Below are 20,375 nucleotides of genomic sequence, written 5' to 3' on the forward strand. Positions count from 1 at the left end.
ATGGGAAAAGATTTTTATTTTATTTAGACATATGATTTTTTACTTTTCCATTTTTCTTTTTTGTTTTGTCATATTTTATACATATTCATATTTTTGTGTAAACAGATTTGGTCAACATTTCATGAAGAACCCCATGTCATAACTATATATACATCTCTCTCATTCCATCATGCAAACTTCTACATTCACTACCTTGACTCATAGCAAAACTAAGACTGTCAAGTGCAACATAAATTCAACAAAGAAACAACAAACAAAAAGAACTACTGAGGGTCCCCTATAAATGTATACAGCGTCAAATGTTACAATTTCTTATCTCTTATTGTTTATACATTTTCCATTCACTTTATTTTTTTATTTTTCTTTACATTTTTTGTGGCTTTCTGTGTAGGGGTCTCAGATGCGTACGGCCTACGTACGTTTCGGTGATTGAGTTAATTTGATTCACCTTCCTCAGGGCCAACAAAAGACTAAACAACAAAACAAATGTGTTCACTCAGATTTAAAACCTGGGGGTTCTTTGGTATCTAGAAAAGAGACATATTATGTTCAAAATTAGTTACAACCCTTCTATTTGCATCCACTACAAAACATTATTTGCATCCACTACAAAACATTTATTAAATTTAAAAAGTTTTTTGTGTGCCATAGTGTAGTAGCCAGGCTCGACCTGCGATGCCCGTGCTACATCTGTTTCAGAGAAAGCCAGTGGTGAAGTTTGAAACACCCAGTGCATTTTGAATATTTAGTGAGTATATATGAAAAGAAATATAAAAGAGTGTTTAAACCAGAGCCTCCACCAGTTTCAGAACAGATAAAAGACCTGATAGTAGGAAACATGGAACCCTGCATATTGTGTCGTGTCATTTATAGTTGGATCCGCTGGTACTCGTTATAGGGGCACAAAAAGTATCTTAAAGCTTAAAGAGTACCTTTATTAGACTACAGGGATGGATTTCTCTACAGTCTTTTATATTCTATGATATTCAGTGTAGTCTAATACCTATAAGTGAAAAGTAATAACGAAATTTGAAAAGGTTGTTTATAGTAGCCAAGAAAAAAGACTAATGGGCCATGCAGAGGTGTTACCTACTTTAAAATAAGGCGAGGTTTTCCATAAATAGAGGAATAGAACTCTAGTAGGAATTCTTTAAAATTTTTCAGTACTTCATGTTTCCTAGTTGCTCCGACTGGGTGAGTCCAGCAAAGACAATCTGCAGGATTTAATTTGGACTTAGTATATCTGTAGAAGAACATCTAATTAATTCTCTGTTAGTTGTTAATACTCTGATGGATAATACTTTACCTTGCTTTCTTTGCGATATACGGCTGGACCGATTCGACCAGTTTTGAACTCAAGGGTAAAAAAACAAGAGAAATGGGGTTGAAGATCTGGGCACCTGTGGCCGCTTGGTGGGCCACCAGATCATAGCGGGTTTTATGGCTGCTAGTAAGGTCTCAGGATAAACGATAATGCTTACGACCCCTGTTTTATCCTTTATCTTTTATCTTTATGTATAGATATATCCTATTATACTACCTCTCCCTATATATTATGTACCATGTTTTATCAGACACACTTTAGGCTTTAAGCATATGGTTTATTAAGTAACCGTTCAATGGTACCTAACTTTATATTTTCAGATTTTAATTAATGGGATCTGATCAATTGATTTAGTACTTTTCAAAAAAAATCTTTTTTTTTTAACATGCTGGAAAATTGTATGAAAATCGTACTTATTTATAATGAATTTGTATTATGGAATGATTTGTATATTTATCTGTTTTACATTGTGTCTTATGAACTCTCAATAAAAAAATTTAACAAAAAAAAAAAGAGAGAAACACACAAAACTACATGAAAACATACTAGTTCAATCAGAATGGCAAAACGAGGAGCAGGGAGTCACATGGATATTGTACCTAGAAGTTCAGCTTTACAGCCCACCACTTATGGGGCCCAATAGTGCTGCCCTGAGAACTGGTGACAGGCACGTGGCCAGGCCTGGGCCATGGTGTTGGACTTGGCCCTTTCCGCAGGGTCATCCCTGAACTTGTTGCCTTCCTCCAATATTCTCTCTGACCTGTTTTTGTTGGTTTAATGACTGTGGGCACTTTACCACTGCTGACCAGTGCTAAAGTGCATATTCTGTCCCTGTATAAAATGTATACATTGATTGGATTCCATGATTGGCTTATTTGGTTTACTGTCAGACCCCAGTAAAGTGCACCAGGAGTGCCAGGGATTGTAACTCAAAATGCTGCTAGTGGGCCTGCAGCAATGGTTTTGCCACCCACAGAAGCAGCCTTGTAAAAAGTGTCTAAGGTCTGCCATTGCAGAACCTGCGTGCAGTCTGGTACTGTCATGCTGGCTGGGCAAGTGCACACACTTGCCAGCCCCTAGACCTTCCCTTTACTTCATGTGAGTCACCCCTATGGTAGGCCCAATAGCAGGGTGCTTTGTAAGCATAAGGAAGGACAAGCCCTGGTGTGTGTGGCATGTCCTAATAGTGAATTACAACCATTTTCGTTTTTCACTATTGTAAGGCTATCTGTTCTCATAGGCCAGAATGGGCTGCTGGAATTATTACACACTAATAATCCAAGCAGGCTCAGGGAACATGGTAGGAGTTCGAGTTTGGTATGCCTGAACTCAGAATAATAAAATACATCTTTTAGCAAGGTTTATTTTAATGTTCTGTGTTTGCAAATACCACTTTTAGAAAGTTGGTATTTGCTTGCCTAACCATTTCAGCCCGCCTCTGCTCTGATGTGTATCTGCTGTCTGGTTTGTGTGAGTGACAGGGCTGGGGAATTCCAGGAGACAGTCTGGGCAGCCAGGTGGTGAATAAAAAGATTACACCAGGATGGGTGGGAGGAGTGTCCCTTGACTCTGAATAGGGCTATGCTCTGCCACCACAATGCTGGCTCCACCTCCTGTGGAGCGTCTGATGTCTCTGCCCTGCACACTGAAAAGACAAGCCAGAGTCAACTCAACAAAGTGCTCAGGAACTGGACTGAACAAGGCAGAGCCCCCCTGGCCTGATAGAACAAAAGAAATGCAGTATAAATATAGGAGCCCTGCTCCTAAGAAATCAGATCCTGTTTGAACCAAGAAGAACCTCTGCCCGACGAGAAGGACCTGGAAAAGCTACAAGGAGGAGTACTGTCTCTGACCTGGGAGACTGGTCTGTGGTGGGTGCCTTGCTGCGAGAGGAGAGGAAAAGATTGAAGGAATTTTTATCTACTTGTGCCTTTTCAAACAATCTCCAAGGGCTTGTGGGTGAGCTTGCCCCCTGAACGGAGTCCCAGGATTATTGGACTCCTCCTGCCTTCGCTGACAGATCTGCTGAACTTTGCCGTTCCTTATCGCTGGAAGCCGCGATCCCAGTGCGCCTCGTCCCCTTCTTTACCGTGACACTTGTGCCTGGCAGCTCCTGCACCGTGTGAGCCGCTCCACTACGCGCCGACCCTCGCACCGTCCCGCCAGGGCCGCCCGCATTCTGCCTCACTCTTTCCCCCCTGTTCGAGCCGCACTGCTCGCCTCGATGCCCCCCTCCACCGCAGGAAGCCCGACCGGAGTGCCTTACATAGCCAAGGACAGCCCGTACGCACAAAGCCTTGCATTGCGCTCTTGGGGGCCACGCCGCACTGAGAGAGCCCGGCCCGTACGCCTCGTACTGGCTGCCTCGTGCCGCGCTGCCCGCGTTTACTCAGCAGCTCCAAACCGAAGATACGGCTCGAACGCCGTGAACGCCAAAGGTATGGCTCGAGCACCGCGAACGCCAAAGACGACAAGCATCGTCGCCCCGCTCCTCAAGGCCCCCCTGCTCTACGCGTCTCACCGCGACGCCTACCACAGCCGAGGCCCGCCTCGCAGAGGAGCCGCCCGCATCTGTGTGTTGTCCACACGTCCCGGATGCCTCATTCGAGATGGACTCATCCTCCCAAAAGGTACTGTCACTCAACTTGTACTACGGTGTGTACGCCACGGACCCAGGAGTCCGCAACGCTTGTTTAGTACCTTCTGACATTGTTTTACAACTGAGAGAGTCGAACAAGAGTGCGCAATGCGCACAGGAACCAAGAACTACCCATTTTTAATAGAATTCTTATTTTTGCTAAATAGTATTGTGGCCTCATTTTACAAACGTCATTTGGGTCTTGTGCTAAATGTTATGTAAAGAAAACCTCTTTTTTTTATATAAACTGGACTGGTGTCCATTTGTGGTGTATCATTGAATTACTGTATGTGGTCTTGAATGCTTAACCCATAACGCTCTGAAGTTTAGCCTTGTCTGCTCGCGCCACACTGCCTAGAGGGGGAGCAGGGGTTATTTTTATGAGTAAGTCCCTTGCCCTGACTAGAGGAGAGGGTCCCTGCTTGCCACAAGTACTCACCTGTGCCAACCAGAGACCCCCAATTCTAACACATGGCAGTAGCACAGCCAGTGCACAGGCTCGCCCCCAGCAATGGTAGAAAGCTGAGTGAGCGCAAGGGCCTGCGCCAAGTCCCCTTGAGCAGGTCCTGGGGCCCTAAAGCAAAGAAGTGGCCGGAAGTGAGGTGCTAAGATAGCCAGCAGGGGATCTTGGTTCTCTCCCTCCCTCTTCGAGGTAAGAGCTTCAATCAAAATGTAGTGGGGGAACTTAGCAATTTAAAATAAATTACATAAAATTTGATTATGAGAGGTTCACTGATCTGTTAACTGTTTTTAGGTCTCGCCTGTCGATGCGCATGCGCATCGAGCTTGCGAGCCTATTGCGGCTTAAACACTCTTTAACTAACAAGCAAGGAATCGTGGCGATTCCTTGCAGTGCCCGTGACTTTTAAGCTCAATGCGCATGTGCATTGAGCTTAAAAGCGCGTGCACATCAGTTCCCTCAGCCGCAATCGCCGTCTGTTCCCTCAGCCGCATTCCTCCGACACCTTTTGAAGTGAAGCTTAGCTTCACTTCAAAGGCCCCGGCTTCTTCACACCCACATGCCGCTCTCCCCGCTCCGCCCCCTCCCCTGCCCGCCGTGTGCATTTCTCCTCCACCCCCTCCCCACAGCAATGCCCTCCGTCTTGTTTTTTTTACGTCAAACAACGGAAAAGCGAACGCTTGTCTGGCAAGACAACTGTCGTTTGAGAACTACCCCATACATGCCAACAGACCAGATTCGTGCGGGAGACTCCATTTTTAAAGCTAAAAATTGCTTTCTTTTGGATGTCTCTCGCCTGAAATTGGCTCTGCTTAAATAGGAGCAATACACTTACCGATTTTATCTTTATATCTCCCACTTTCCTCTTCTAAAATGTTGACATGAAAGCTACCCCCTCAACTCAAAGTGCGACTCTTCTCTTCAAGCTAACGGGAACTGGTGCAGGTTGCCTCTTCTGTATTATTTTTCATCCTTGATTTAAACGGTTGGCTGTTATTTCACGTCTTGCCATGGGTATCGTGTTTACGCCTTAAAAGGGCAACTCTGCCAAAAAGATATTTAAACAGTCTGGGAAGCCCAGCCCCTCTCTATGCTTCTGGCTGTTTATACTGCACTTCTAAATGTCTCAAAGCTGCCAACAAATCGGACACCAAGATATGATCTCTTCATCTTTTGCCGTGGGGTCCCTTGGCTACCCTCCCCCGTCTCCAGAACATTCGCCACCCAACCTTTCACATTAAGAATTTCCAGCCCCGTGCCTCGCTTGGATAGACCCGCTGTTTTTCACCTCGCAGAGGGATGATCCGTTCCTTGAGATGTTCGTTTCCCTTTCCCTTAGCGAGCATCCTAATCTCCAGCCCTACAGTGCCCCCTGTTATGCAGCTATCCACTCTCTCGCTGCAGCGCAACCTCCTGCACAAGGGGGGTCGTCCCCTGCAGAGCATCCTGCCTCCCTCTGCAGAACCTCCTGCCCCTGCAGTACCCCTTTCCTTCCCTGCAGCGGCTCGTTTACCCGTCCCCTTAACAACCTCATCACACAGTCCTCTGCATAGCTTCACTGCTGCCCCCTCTAGAGACGCTCTATTCCACTCGCACCCAGGGCCACGAGTCACCCGTGCGCTCTCTCACCTGCAGGGCCTTCTGTCCCCGGTCCCGGAGGGCGGGGGGTCGCGGGTTTGCTCCCGCTCTATATAGGCTCCACTCCCCGCTCTTCCTCGGTTGTCACTAGCTCCAATGACAGGAACGCACCACGTGACTGTAAAAAAACATTTTGCAAACGCCTCACCCTCACTCACCCTCAACCCCTCAACCCCTCACCCTCACTCACCCTCAACCCCTCACCCTCACCCACCCTCAACCCTTCACCCTCAACCCCTCACTCACCCTCACTCTCACTCACCCTCACTCACCCTCAACCCCTCAGCCTCACCCTCACCCTCACTCACCCTCAACCCCTCACCCTCACTCACCCTCACCCTCACTCACCCTCAACCCCTCACACTCACTCACCCTCACTCACCCTCAACCCCTCACCCTCACTCACCCTCAACCCCTCACCCTCACTCACCCTCAACCCCTCACCCTCACTCACCCTCACTCACCCTCACTCACCCTCAACCCCTCACCCTCACTCACCCTCAACCCCTCACCCTCACCCTCACCCTCACTCACCCTCACTCACCCTCACCCTCACTCACCCTCACCCTCACTCACCCTCACTCACCCACACTCACCCTCACCCTCACTCACCCTCAACGCCTCACCCTCACTCACCCTCAACCCCTCACCCTCACTCACCCTCAACCCCTCACCCACCCTCAACCCTTCACCCTCAACCCCTCACTCACCCTCACTCTCACTCACCCTCACTCACCCTCAACCCCTCAGCCTCACCCTCACCCTCACTCACCCTCAACCCCTCACCCACCCTCACCCTCACTCACCCTCAACCCCTCACACTCACTCACCCTCACCCTCACTCACCCTCAACCCCTCACCCTCACTCACCCTCAACACCTCACCCTCACTCACCCTCACCCACACAAACCCTCAACCCCTCACCCTCACTCACCCTCAACCCCTCACCCTCACCCACCCTCAACCCTTCACCCTCAACCCCTCACTCACCCTCACTCTCACTCACCCTCACTCACCCTCAACCCCTCAGCCTAACCCTCACCCTCACTCACCCTCAACCCCTCACCCTCACTCACCCTCACCCTCACTCACCCTCAACCCCTCACACTCACTCACCCTCACCCTCACTCACCCTCAACCTCTCACCCTCACTCACCCTCAACACCTCACCCTCACTCACCCTCAACACCTCACCCTCACTCACCCTCAACACCTCACCCTCAACCCCTCACCCTCACTCACCCTCACCCTCACTCACCCTCAACCCCTCACCCTCAACCCCTCACCCCCTCACCCTCAATCACCCTCACAACACATATTGTGTTACAATAGGTGTCACATTTGCGAAAGATAAAACTATCTAGAGATGTAGCATAACGACCAGAGCTGCCATATAAGTCACGTAAATACAAAACATGTTGCATTCCAAATGCTATAGGTGTCACTCATCCATTTGCAAAACGAAAAATGTCAAACTCTTCTATTGCGAGACCTATTGCATTTTCAATGCTTGTTTTTTTTTTGGCGGGGGGTGGGGAGTTATGGCAAGACAACCTGCTTTGCTTTTCATGCCTGGTTACTGCAGATTTCTCATATAAATACTTTGTGACTGAGGTGCCCTCCCACTGCTGGATCCTCGTGAGGAAACGGCGCGCTCACCTTCTCACACCGGTAGTGTAGTGGATAAAACTGTGGTGAAAGCCGTGAGATCATCCCAGGGATTTGCTGGAAATCTTTCTGAGTGATGGGTTCCGGGAGTGGCTGGCCCAGAGCCTGCTTCACATTGATTCCTCTTTTCTTCTAGAGTTCCTTGAAGGGGCAGGTGCAAGGACTTAAAGATGACAATGGAAACTGGCTCTGCTGGTTCCACGTAACACGTCACCCTGCATGTGATACTACACTGACAAATATGAGCGCCAATAAAAACAGCTAAATTCTGAGTACCCGTGCTTCATTCCAGGTAAACCAGTTTGAAGTTATAAGGAGATTGAATGGCCGCCCTGAAGCCAGTCCCTCGGCTTTCACGGAATCATGCTTCGAGGCACCGGCCGTGACACCCGGTCGGCCCCATGCGCAAACATTCTGCTGTGGCTTGTTTTGTATTACTCCAGGCTTACTACTGAATTCTAGGAGAAAGCTAGCTAGGAGCACTGCAAGATTAGGTCGCACCTACTCATGTCTAACAAAATCTTTTTGCTCAGCCCCTTGTGTCTAAACGTGTTAGTCTATCTTAATAACAACTATTGTTTCCCTGAGTACAATGATGGATATTGATTCAACACCGGGGGTAGCGGAAGTGACATCATGCACGTTTACCACCTGATGACATAACAAGGTCGGCCTTTTATCCCAAATATAGCCCCATAACAGTCTCTTATTTGCTTTTGACGGGCTGGGGAATGGCAATGCGTGTAAACTAAAGTACACAGGGCCCCGAAAGGCACGTGTACTTCCTCTTCCTGCCAGTACCATCACCCCCCCCCCCCCCCAAGTGAAAGGTCAACAATTGCTTCCATCTCACGGCTCGAAGAGAGTGGTCTAATAATAGTAACAAGAATAAGCGGGATGTGTGCAACAGCGTCTGAGCGAAGAATGCACAGACCTTGGGAGATCAGGTCCAAATGATAGTTACAGGAACAACAAGCCCCCCCCCCCCCATCCCACCTCAGTCGCCCACAACAACGCCTCTTGCCAGAGCTTAGCATTGGTAGACACACCATCACTTTCCACAACTTTTCCCATTTTAAGCAGTTTCTTAAACACAGTTGTGGTGTTAGAATTATGGTGAGGCTGCAAGCTGCGGTTTCACACCTACTCTCTAAGAGGTTAATAATATGTTTTGGTCCCTGCTGTCTGCCTGCTGCTGTCTGTGGAGGTGGGCGAACTGAAGGAGTCAACGGAGGCAGGGCTTCATTTCAACCTGGGATTGCAGGTGGGGGCTACCGGCACTCATTTTTGGGAACCGGCACTTATTTTTCCTCACCTGACTTTCACCCAGAGCAAGAGAGAGAAAAACACTAAAGGGGGACAGTAAAAGGAAGAGAAGAATGGCAAAAAAAACTGTAACAAGGGGAGAAAACAGGTGAAAAAGAACCTGAGCGAGTGAGAGGAAACGGCTGGGAGTGTATGGTAATGGAAGAAAGAGGCATGCAATGGAATCAAGCCTCTGCAGCCTTAGGGGCTTATTTAGGTAGGTAGGTAAGTATACTTGTAAAGCACACTGTTACTCCATCTCGGAGTGTCCTGGCGCTGTATACCACTGGGGAACCCGTCCTGGCTTTCCCTGTGAGATGGTCCCTCCTGGGCACCTCCAAGGTGAAGCCAGGCATCCCTGTCACTGATGGGGCCGTTGTGGAGATTAAGCAAGCTATTGCCCAGAGTTGCAGAGTGGGACCCATGGTTAGCGTAGGCACCTCGGCGAGAATTATCGAGTCCGCGGACATTGACCCAAGACCCTGCCGCGTCAGGAATTGAACCCTGGTCCCGGGCTGATCTCTGCTTCAGGGTCTGCCGCTTCTAACCAGTGAGCCACACTTCTCCATTTACAAGCCCTTTGCACCGCCGGTACATCACTTTTTCACATATTAAAAGTGACGCACTGGCGGCACAAGGGTATAAGCTTCCTTAGTGTTTGGCACCCTCCATATTTGCAGCAATGGTAACGGTCTTCTGAGCAAAATATGGGGCCCCAGCACTCATTCTGTTACAAATTTAGCACTGCCACAGTGGCTCTTAAACTACATGTTAGAGTCACATAACTGGGATTACTTGTGAGTCACAATATATCGACTAAACTAAAGTAACCAGAAGATACTCAGGAGTTCAGAAACCATGTAAAGCGATTACTCAACACTGGACACAGTGTTGAAAATGGCAATGTATGTGTACATAAGCGGCGTTCATTTGTGTTCACTGTACCCCTTGTTGTAAGCAGAACAAATAATTACGAAACACTGACTGTGTTATCCCGTCAGCATAAGACCCATGCACACATGTACACGACAGCTATTTTAGGCACCATGGCCTCTCTGACCGTTTGCTAAACCCCCGACACCCCTCCCCGCATGCACTGCTCGTGCATCGACCACAAGACCCTCTCCCTCTGCGTGACCCTGCTCTAAAAGTAGCACTCCTGCTTGACCCACACCCCCCATTTCCTCCCAAGAACACCCTTCCCCCTCAGCTGACAAACCCCCCGGCTGCACTTGACCTATCGACCCGGTCCCAAGTCCTAAGACCAAGCCTCGTGGATATACATCCCCCTTTTCCCTGCCCAGCATAACAAAACCCGTGATACACCAACCGAAGTGTCTGACCTTACCACCTGACCAACCTTTGACCTGATCATCCCCTCCTGCCCTCGTGTCCTGTAGGAATGTTCAGCTGAGAGATCACAATCTCTTGTTACATTCAGGAGGGGAGGATGACATCTGAGCGGCTGGTATGGGAATAGGCCTGAAGCTGGGATTCCAAGCATGCCTTTCCCCTACTTTGAAGCGTCTTATTGTAATAAGGAATGTTTGTGTGCCATAGACATGTGTATAAAAGACGAAGCCTCAGAGAAACTTGTTAGAGCACCTCCTGAAGACACTATGCGAGTGTCCGAAATGACAGGCTCTCCTCATGAGAAATAAAACTCTATTCTTGTATTCCTGCTTCCAGCGCCCGTCTCTTTATTTGGTAATCGTTCAAGATGGGAACTAAGAGGCGTCCTACGCCAGCAGCCTGGGCATCAGGTGTGTTATGGGCTGACTTTTCCTCAATTGGCGCCCTAACGCGGGGTCCATCAGCGACATAAGGTCCGGTAAGAGAGGTCCAGACGATGGGGTGAACATCTAAACGATTGGAGTATACCTGCCTTGAGAGGGCCCTCGTCCGGCTGCCGATTGAATGAACTTCACTGATTCTGAACGGACCTCTCTCAAGTGACCTACTGTCCTGACTGGAATCCCACAGGAATGCTGCGATAAAAACATGGAGAAAAGAGGCGCTGGAGGAAGGAAGGCGAAGAATTGCCCACATGATCCGGTCCGGGTAAGGTTAAGTAGGACGTCTTTACGTCTGATTGGTAGGATGGCTTATCCATCTGATTGATTGATTGATTGTTTTGGAATCAGTATTTAAAATACTGGTATTGTTCATTGATTGGTTGCTACTTGAAGTATTGGTTCTCTTGGAGACATTCTCTGTTTGCAAACAGCGACGAATAGGAACGTTCCTCTCTCTTTGCAAATAGTGAAGGATAGGTAATGCGGACTTTTGTCCCCCGTTGTAATCCGTCATGCCTATTTTTCTCCCCACTGATTGATTGGTTGCTCTGTTGCTCTTTGAGACATTCGCTGTCTGCAAACGGGGAAGAATAGGAATATTCTGTCTCCCTTTGCAGATAGTGAAGGGTAGGTAATGCAGACTTTTGTCCCCGTTGTAATCCGTCATGCCTATCTTTTCTCCGCATTGATTGTTTGTTATCGATTTTTATCGATTATTGCTCTTTGAGATATTCCCTGTCTACAAACGGGGAAGAATAGGAATATTCTGCCTCCCTTTGCAGATAGTGAAGGATAGGTAATGCAGACTTTTGTCCCCGTTGTAATCCGTCATGCCTATCTTTTCTCCGCATTGATTGTTTGTTATCGATTTTTATCGATTATTGCTCTTTGAGATATTCCCTGTCTACAAACGGGGAAGAATAGGAATATTCTGCCTCCCTTTGCAGATAGTGAAGGATAGGTAATGCAGACTTTTGTCCCCGTTGTAATCCGTCATGCCTGTTTTTTTCTCCCCACTGATTGATTGATTGTCTGGACATTTATTGTTCAAGGAATAGTTCTTTTGAGGCATTCTCTGTTTGCAAATAACGTGGAATAGAAATGTTCTGTCTAGTCTTTGCAAGTAAGGAAGGGTAGGTAATGCGGACCTTTGTCCCCCGTTGTAATCTGTCATGCCTATCTACTCCCCACTGATTGGTAAACCAGTTCCACCCGGACCATTTATTGGAGGTAGGTCATCTGGCTCGGCAAGGAGGGTACCCCTAATATAAAAGGACAAATATAAAAATGCGGATTAGCCGCTGTATCGTGCTAGCAAATAAAAGAGAAAAATATATATATAAAAATCGTTAGGGAAAAGAAAAGGAATAGAGTGAAATCAGTAGGCCGCTGATGAGATCTCTTTTCAACCTCGCTGAAATGGAAACATAGGGAACAACCCCTCAGGAAATATGAAACTGGTGAGGAAAGCCGAACTTAACGCTATGACTTCGAGACAGCTTGGCTCCACCACCCACTCCGCCCAATTAACGACAAAACTTAGGCGAATAATAGAAAAATATATAACACTCTAGCGAAGTAACAGGTGAACACGTTTTATTTTTTTAACAAAAAAAAAAAAAAAAAAAAAAAACATTTAAGCAACTATTTACATGACAAACTGCTGCAACGACAAACGAAACCCACAATGCATTTTGCCGTCTGCCTGACGCCGTTCCAGCCCTTCCTTCCCCAAAGTAGCAATGTTGGGCTACTTTGGGCTACTTTCTAGTAGTTTTTGGGCGTTTTAAAGTCTACAACAACCGTCAGGGGCGGTGGGGTGGAAGGACCACTACACGAATAGCCCTAAGGCGGCGCCACACGCCAAGGCCTGTCCCCCGGATGAACCAAGGGACCCGTTCCTGGGGCCAGGGCGAAGAAGCGTCCGGCCGCCATCAACTGGAGGCCCGGCCCGAAACGTACTAGGCGCCACTTCTTCTATAATGGCTGCGACAACACTGGGGGGGGATGTCTTGCACATGCCTCCGCCCCCCCCCTCGTCCTCATCGCCTGGTCCGGCCATAACAAATGTCAAGCGAGACGCCGTGGGGTGCACCGGGAGGGAGAGGCGGCGCGAACGAGCCTCTCCCACCTCCCCAGGTGGAGGCTCCCCAGCTGCACCCTCAATGCTCCTCGCACCCGGCAAAGGGTTCGTCCACTCTTACGGTGCAGCGACGCTCCTCGCACCCGGCAAAGGGTTCATCCACTGTGGCGATGCTGCGACACCTCGCCCAGCAGGTTGGAGCCCGTCTGCTCATTTGACCCCGCGATTGCCGGTAGCTGCCGAACTCTCAAAATGGCGGTCGACCTTGCAAGAGCGGGACCAGCATGAAGGAATGGCCCGGTTGCTTGTTGATTCCACCATCATAAAAGTTCTCCTCGACCTTGAAGATTCTAGAAGAGCCGCGGGAGTCCCCGACTCCCGCAGATACCCCCGATGGGGAATGACTGCCATGATTGCCCACGGAACGATGGAAATGTAGCCGCAGGACGTCGGCGCTCCCATGCTGACGCCAGCCTCAATTTGAATGACTAAAATCCTGCAGACTACAGTTCGGATCAGTTCCGGTGAAAACGCAGTATGACCCGGTAGGGAAAATTGTTGCCCCCCCTCCCTTTTTTGACTGATGGTTCAGACCACCGATCCCTTTTTCTTTTGCCCTTTAACGGAACTTTTGGACTGCCGAAAGAGGCTCTGGGCCAACCACGAGTTAGTGGAGATTTAGACTATGCCTGGATCTGCCTGGTCGCACCCAAAATGGCGCCGGTACAAATGAAACTTTCAACTCCTTGTTGTACCCCGATTGCTCAGCCTTGGTGTCATGGAATATGTATGTAGTTTTTAAACATATGGATTGATATAGGATGTATACTGTCAGTTCAGACAATGAATTGATATAGGATGGGTACTGATTATGTGTTCGAACAATGAAGGACAATGAATTGACATGAGATGGGTACCGATTGAACATTCGGACAATGAATTGTTGTTAAGTTTTGGCACCTCAGCACCTCATGATTATTGCAAGTATGAATTTTAACACTTACGATACTCGCCCACACTGAATTCTCGACATGTTTTTATTGCACTAGTCGTACTTTTTATTATAAAATAAACAACCCCCGAGTTGTAGACCCGTATTTGTGCACCGACATTCTTATTAAAGATTTTTGGAAAAAGCAAACGTAGTTGTCACGCGTAGATTGATAAGTTTCAAATAAATGATCACTTTTTCCGATATAACTAAAATACAGGTGAAATGAGTCAGCTCGATTGGTTAAGGGTTAAAAGGTATAATATATAGAGATATTGCAGATATGGAGGGTCCAAGTTTTAGTTGTGTATTTTTCCCTTTTGTACAGCCAAAAGCAACCTCTAAAGATCCTGGTATTTAGCCTATACTTTATATGCATATGCTACCTGTATAAGAAAAGTCACACTAACGGTCCACCTGGGCTCGATCGCCCAGTTGGCAGGGACTGCATCCCGTGGAGATAGGCCGAGTATGCAGTAAGTAAACGCCTTTCTGGGTTTATGCGCGCTAATATGTCTATCAATGTAGCCCCTGCCCCCCTTCTTTTTCCCTCTCTCTGCAGGTCACATCGGAATGTCGATTAATGTACGAAAATGGTGATCTAGCGGACGAAGAGACGGGAAAGAGGGTTTGATTATGGTACCTAACCGCAACAAGCAAACCATGACTATTTTTCTCCCTGAACTTAGCGCCTGGGAGGACAGCCTGAAGCGGAAACTACAATATATGACCTCGCTTGGTACCCCAAATAATGCAACCAAAAATGACGTACAATAATGAATATATTCCTACGTTTAACTAAATAGGGAAAGTTTAAGGAATATTCCGAGGTAAGGTTTACACAAGTATCCTCCGCCGGGAGGACTAGGAATATTGCCAATATTTAAAAACCTACCACCTCCTTTTTCGCATCCTCATAGACATGTAACTCAAAGCTGCCCCATTATTCTCCAATCGACACCAACTGTTGTCTCAGCCTGGAAACACATTTACTAAAATGACTCGAAAATACCACCGTGAGCATTAGCCCGACCAGGTTAGTTCATGACCAATTGCCAAAGGCGTAAGTGTGTACAATCAAAGCCACCAGTAAAGGCAGCCGACGAATAAAAGAGAAGAAAAGGGTAAAAAGAGCTTAGGATGCTAAGGATGCGCAGCATACAGGAAAAGATAATTTTGGCCAATAACTGTTCTATGTTTTGTCTTGGATTTTTGTACATAATACATGTACTGTCTTCCCCGTCTGAGTTTGTGTATACGTGATGCATGGATCTACGTCATCCCTCTGCCTGTGTTTCCGTAGTGCTTAATCCCTGTTGTTCTGTGTTGTGTGTGCACTGAACGGCCCATTATTGTACACGTCTCTCTCTCTCTCTCTCTCTCTCTCTCTCTCTCTCTCTCTCGCTCCATGTCATGCGTGTACAGAATGGACCATTTAGAGTGCGATCTTTCTCCCTCTCTCTCTCTCTCTCCCTCTCTCTCTCTCTCTCTCTCTCTCTCTCTCTCTCTCTCTCTCTCTCTCTCTCACTCTCTAAAGTCCCCCCTGTTCCCTCTTTCCTTGTATGGTACCGTTGTGCCCCCCCCCCGGCACAACACCTAATTGGGTCTCCTCGAACACAAAGGTGTTTGGAAAAATTGACAGGAACTAAAACGATTGTGACTCGCCATATTACTACCTCTCCTTTTCTGCAAAACGATAGAACCCGAGTTGGTAATGAAGGAAAGGACAGGTAAGACGACGGATGTCCCCTAATCTGGCCTTTTATGGGGGGACTATAACGTCAATGGCCTTCTGTTTTTCGGTTCGCTAAAAATGCAATTCCCAATGCACAGATTACCTCACCCCTCTGCACTTAAGTGCGGATGTCCAGAGTACCCCACTTCTCCCGATCGACCCCAGCTCCCTGTCCAAAGCGTCCCCGTTTCCCCCGATTAAACCCCAGCTTCATGTCATCTACCCTCGAAAGCGAAATTGATGACCTTGATTAACGGCCACTCCCCAAGAAAAGCATGTTTAACATCTGCCCCCTCCCCCTTCTTCATGACGATAACGCCCCTGCTTACAAGAGTTAGCCGACCCCGAAGGGAAATGTAAGATTGTCGATACTTGGGTTAAAGGGAAGGGCGAGTCTCTACATAAGGACTCGATTTTGAGTTTTGATATAATACACTGTGTATAAAGGTCCAATTTCTCCCCACATACGTCACGAATGAACGTCAAACAGGTTTTATGAATTCAATGGTAATGCCCTCCTACATACTCCATAAGTGATGACTTCTGACTGTGACCGATGAACTTACCCCCCACCTACATAGGATTGGGGACGGAATTGAAATGTATAAATGTCTTCTCCTGCCAGTTTTTCTAAAACTTATTTTTTACCCATTCAAAGATACAATCACCGGAGGAGAGGAGCTGGACGTGACGCACAGCCTGGCCACAGATCATGAAGCACGTGTGACCGCGACCAAAGGTGGAGCCACCGAGCAACGAGACGCGGGACGAGGCACCACTCTCAAACTCGGCAGATTAAGGAATAAAGGGCTGCCTTGAAGCCCTCGATTTGCTGCCCCACTCGTGCCTGAAGTCCCCGTCCTTTTTGAGCCCGACCGATGGGCCTGCCTGCTCGTTATCCTTTGCTCCTTTTGGTCCCTTGATGTGCTCAAAGATCTGATCCCACTCCGTCCTCTCTTCCCTTGATTATTCAACAACATCACCCTTTTCACATAAACTTTTTGACTATGGAATAAGGTTTTGCCACGGAAAAAGAAAGACACGCAGGTGCCCAGCATGAGGCACCCCTAAGACAATGAGTTAAGAAACAGGACTGTGATCTAACAGCAGAGGACTGATCGCGCCCTGCAACGTTTAAGGATGAATCCGAGCTGGACCTATAGCTCCACCGCCGGTGCTCAACAGCGGCAACAAAAGAAGACGGACTCCGTTAAAAAGACATTGTGACGAAAACCCCCTTCCTGAACTTTCTACTCACCCCCTTGACCAAAAATTGCTTGTATCAACTTGAACTCCTCCCTCAGCCATTTTTTATTGCTTTCTCAAATGTTTCATCGGTCACCCATGTATCTAGTTTTCCAAAAGTTTCTTATAGCACTGATAAGACCCGAAGGTATCAGAGTACTCTTACTGTATGTTGATGTCACCGGAGAGAAAGTCTGAACTTGATTCTATAATGTTTCGGAACCTCTTTTCTTGATTGACTCCGACTAAGTATTATGCCGATTTCTAGACTTGTATGAAGAACCCAACAAATGTAAATTAACATGTATTGCATTCTGCCTATCGCATCGACTATATAGAAATTGAGCTTGCTTATGTAAAAAAGCGGCGACTGTTGAAAATGGCAATGTATGTGTACATAAGCGGCGTTCATTTGTGTTCACTGTACCCCTTGTTGTAAGCAGAACAAATAATTACGAAACACTGACTGTGTTATCCCGTCAGCATAAGACCCATGCACACATGTACACGACAGCTATTTAGGCACCATGGCCTCTCTGACCGTTTGCTAAACGCCCGACACCCCTCCCACTGCTCGTGCATCGACCACAAGACCCTCTCCCTCTGCGTGACCCTGCTCTAAAAGTAGCACTCCTGCTTGACCCACACCCCCCATTTCCTCCCAAGAACACCCTTCCCCCTCAGCTGACAAACCCCCCGGCTGCACTTGACCTATCGACCCGGTCCCAAGTCCTAAGACCAAGCCTCGTGGATATACATCCCCCTTTTCCCTGCCCAGCATAACAAAACCCGTGATACACCAACCGAAGTGTCCGACCTTACCACCTGACCACCTTTGACCTGATCATCCCCTCCTGCCCTCGTGTCCTGTAGGAATGTTCAGCTGAGAGATCACAATCTCTTGTTACATTCAGGAGGGGAGGATGACATCTGAGCGGCTGGTATGGGAATAGGCCTGAAGCTGGGATTCCAAGCATGCCTTTCCCCTACTTTGAAGCGTCTTATTGTAATAAGGAATGTTTGTGTGCCATAGACATGTGTATAAAAGACGAAGCCTCAGAGAAACTTGTTAGAGCACCTCCTGAAGACACTATGCGAGTGTCCGAAATGACAGGCTCTCCTCATGAGAAATAAAACTCTATTCTTGTATTCCTGCTTCCAGCGCCCGTCTCTTTATTTGGTAATCGTTCAAGATGGGAACTAAGAGGCGTCCTACGCCAGCAGCCTGGGCATCAGGTGTGTTATGGGCTGACTTTTCCTCAATAGAGGACTGGTGTCTACCATTAGAACAGCACAAAACTGTAAACACAAGGAGATGATGGACGGAGCCCTGAAACTTTTCAGACACTCACCCCCAGTTACAGATCTGGGTTGAATCCATCATCATTCTTTAGCTTACATTCGCCACCCCAGTTCAGAGACAGCTATGTGCAAATCAGTCTTGACCCTGTGCCTCAAGGGAATAGTCCAGACCAAACTGCCAAGCATTGTCTACCCTGGACCAGAAACAAGCATCCTGGGACCGGTTTTGGGGTAACACCCCTCCTCAGCCAGGCTAGCTTGAATCCAGTGGCAAAGAGAGCAAGGGACCCACGTCTGGGCATACCCTGCCAACTTATGATGGACGGAGTGCTGAAACTTTTCAGACACTCACCCCCAGTCACAAATCTGGGTTAAATCCATCATCATTCTTTATCTTACTTTGCCACCCCAGTTCAGACACAGCTATATGCAAATCAGTCTTGACCCTGTGTCTCATGGAACAGCCCAGACCGAACTGCCAAGCCATGTCTACCCTGGCCCAGAAACAAGCATTCTGGGACTGGTTTCGGGGTAACACCCCTCATCAGCCAGGCAAGCTTGAATCCAGTGTCAAAGTGAGCAAGAGACCTACGTCTGGGCATACCCTGCCAATTTAGGGTGAACAAAGCAAACACAAGAAGGTGATGGACAGAGCGCTGAAACTTTTCAGAAACTCACCCCCAGTCACAGATCTGGGTTGAATCCATCATCATTCTTTAGCTCACTTCGTCACCCCAGTTCAGACACAGCTATTTGCAAATCAGTCTTCACCCTGTGCCTGATTGGAACAATCCAGACCGAACTGCCAAGCCATGTTCTCCCTGGACCAGAAATAATCATCCTGGGAACAGTTTCGGTGTAACACCCCGCATCAGCCAGGCTAGCTTGAATCCAGTGGCAAAGTAAGCAAGGCACCCACGTCTGGGCACATCCTGCCATCTGAGGGCGAACAAAGCAAACACAAGGAGATGATGGGCGGAGTGCTGAAACATTTCAGACACTCACCCCCAGTCACAGATCTGGGTTGAATCCATCCACATTCTTTAGCTCACTTCGCTACCCCAGTTCAGATGCAGCTAAATGCAAATCAGTCTTGACCCTGTGCCTTATGGGAACAGTCAAGACAAGCTGAGGAGGTTACACCCAAGGGCTGTGAAATCTTCAACCTGGCAAAGTTCAGCTCAGCTAGTCAGGAGCCGGTGCATTTAGCGCATGTCTGGATGCTGGCTTGAACCAGAAGAGTGTCTGTCAGGCTGACCTTTGTTCAGCCTGACAGACACTCTTCTTGCCTGGAAAAAGATGGGAGGCATGGCCCCTCAGCCAGTGCTGATGGGCCACTACTGTCTCACATGTTACTCTGTTTGAGCATCTGGTTGATTTTGGCAAAAAGGATACAATTCATAAATCGTTTGCTTCATTCCTGCAGGACTGTATGGAGACAGTCTGTCTGGCCATCTAGTGGACCCCAGCTAAACTTATCACCACAGGGACACCTCACGGATCAGTGATTAAGTTCCCCATTATTTAATCTGTATGTAGAACCACTGGCCAGATTGATAGACTGTTTGTGCCCAAAATTCTGTGCCTATGACAATAATACTCAAATCATTTTAAGACTAGAATGGGAACATAGAAAGGCAATCTCACCAATTGTTTCATGTCTCAAGGAGATGGCAAGGCAGAATAAATATAGGTCTCCGGTAGTAAACAGAAGTGGTTATGTTTGGCAACCCCACGCTGGGGTCTGCTGAATCAAAGAATTCCAGAGTCTCTTCAGGCTCACTCTCACCAAGCCTGAAATCTGGGCATTTCTGGCTTTGACTTCAAACTTAACTTCGAGGAACATATTCAATCGCTTACTAATACCTGTTTTCGATTGTTAAGCATTACAAAGAAAATTCTCCCTTTCCATGCCTTCCTCTAGAAAAGAAGTGGTTAAGCTCCAGAATGGATTGCTGCAACTCCCTATCAGTTGGTATTTTCAAAAAATCTAACTGATAGGTTGCAGGTACCCCAAAATGCAGCTGCATGCACAGTCCTGGGATTAAAGAGGAACTCATGTATTTCTATACATCTCCTCTAATTTCACTGGCTGTCCATCACTCATAGAAGTCTTTTTAAAGCACTATGTCTGTCATAAATGTATCTATAAGGTTGGATCAGACTCCTAAATGTCCTCCTTATTTTCCT

Source organism: Lissotriton helveticus, chromosome 7 (assembly GCF_964261635.1).
Source record: "Lissotriton helveticus chromosome 7, aLisHel1.1, whole genome shotgun sequence".
Classification (NCBI taxonomy): Eukaryota; Metazoa; Chordata; class Amphibia; order Caudata; family Salamandridae; genus Lissotriton; species Lissotriton helveticus.